Source organism: Buceros rhinoceros, unplaced genomic scaffold (assembly GCF_000710305.1).
Source record: "Buceros rhinoceros silvestris isolate BGI_N320 unplaced genomic scaffold, ASM71030v1 scaffold22193, whole genome shotgun sequence".
Taxonomy (NCBI): Eukaryota; Metazoa; Chordata; class Aves; order Bucerotiformes; family Bucerotidae; genus Buceros; species Buceros rhinoceros.
In genome coordinates this window covers 4,885-5,090 of record NW_010402577.1, presented here as the reverse complement: position 1 = coordinate 5,090, position 206 = coordinate 4,885, and the positions used below count along the sequence as shown (strand labels likewise).

The 206-nt window shown below is 69.4% G+C and overlaps 1 protein-coding gene across 1 annotated transcript in view; it reads left to right on the top strand.

Annotated features, from left to right (window-relative positions):
- FOXP4 (forkhead box P4) overlaps positions 1 to 206 on the top strand; it is a gene marked incomplete at its 3' end in the record, with an annotated part of 34,111 nt that overhangs the window by 32,908 nt on the left and 997 nt on the right. The gene's annotated exons all lie outside the window — the stretch shown is intronic.

Sequence of the window (206 nt, the reverse complement as noted above, 5' to 3'; positions counted from 1 at the left end):
TCCTGTGGCTGCCCCCCATCCCTGCCAAGCCCAGCAAGCCTCCCCGCTGCAAGCCCTTCGCTTCCCGTTTGCGGCATGAGCCAGCTCAGCCCCCACGAGCCGCCAGTGTGCCAGGGGCTCTTCCAGTCCCTGCCTTCCCCGCACCAGTGCCCAACCGCCCGGCCTCCCTCCCGCCTTTCCGTGCAGCTGAACCTGGTCTCCAGTGC